Genomic DNA, 1,085 nt, shown 5'->3' with positions numbered 1-1,085 from the left:
ATATGTATATATCTATGCATATATACACAAATATTAAATAAATATAGATATACATGTATATGTATGTATGTATAAATGCACGTATATATATATATATATATATATATATATATATATAATATACTACATAATACATATTTTATGTTTTATATTATATATGTCCATATACATCTACATATTCGTGTATGCACATACATTCATAAAACCATACACATAATCATGCACATGCTTATGTGTTTATGTCTATGTGCAAGTGTGTGTGTTTAAATATACACACATGCACACACACACACACACATACACATATATATGCAGCACACTCCCATTTGCATATTAGCACAAACACTCACATCTGTATATGTACGAATGTATGATATATATATACTTATTTATATGTATATATATTTATTTATATTTAAGTATTTACACTATAAACATATACACACAGACACACACACACGTGACAGTTTGTGTATCTCTCTGTGTCGGTGTGTGAAATTTATGTTTGTTATTATTTTTCGTTAACTGTTATTTTTACTTTCAACAACCCCTCCTACTCAACATAAAACAAAACAAACACACCCACCATCCCCTATGGTTTCCACTCCCACACAAAAACAAACAAACAAAGAAAGAAAAACACACAAACAAACAACTAAATAAACAAAACAACAAAAAAACAAGAACAAAAAACAAACAAACGCGGCAGTAGAAGAAATTGTAGAGACGTTTTAATGTGAAACAGAGCTGTAGTAATTTTCCGGAACAAAAATACTATTTAAATAGTTTGTCACCGAATGAACGCTATTCAGAAATAATTTGAAACAAAACAAAACATACATACATACATACATACATACATACATACATACACTTATACGCACATACATACATGCAGGCGTAAACACACACACACGCGCACACTCCTACACAGACACATGCATGTCTGCGTATGTGCGTGCATGAGTATTCATAATATAAACACATACATACACATATATGTGCGTGTATGTGTATTCATATGTATACACATATTCATATACTATGCATATATATATATACATATATATATATATATATATATA

This window comes from Octopus bimaculoides, chromosome 20, assembly GCF_001194135.2.
Source record: "Octopus bimaculoides isolate UCB-OBI-ISO-001 chromosome 20, ASM119413v2, whole genome shotgun sequence".
Taxonomy (NCBI): Eukaryota; Metazoa; Mollusca; class Cephalopoda; order Octopoda; family Octopodidae; genus Octopus; species Octopus bimaculoides.
The sequence above is the reverse complement of the archived record's forward strand: the minus strand, read 5'-3'. Positions refer to the sequence as shown.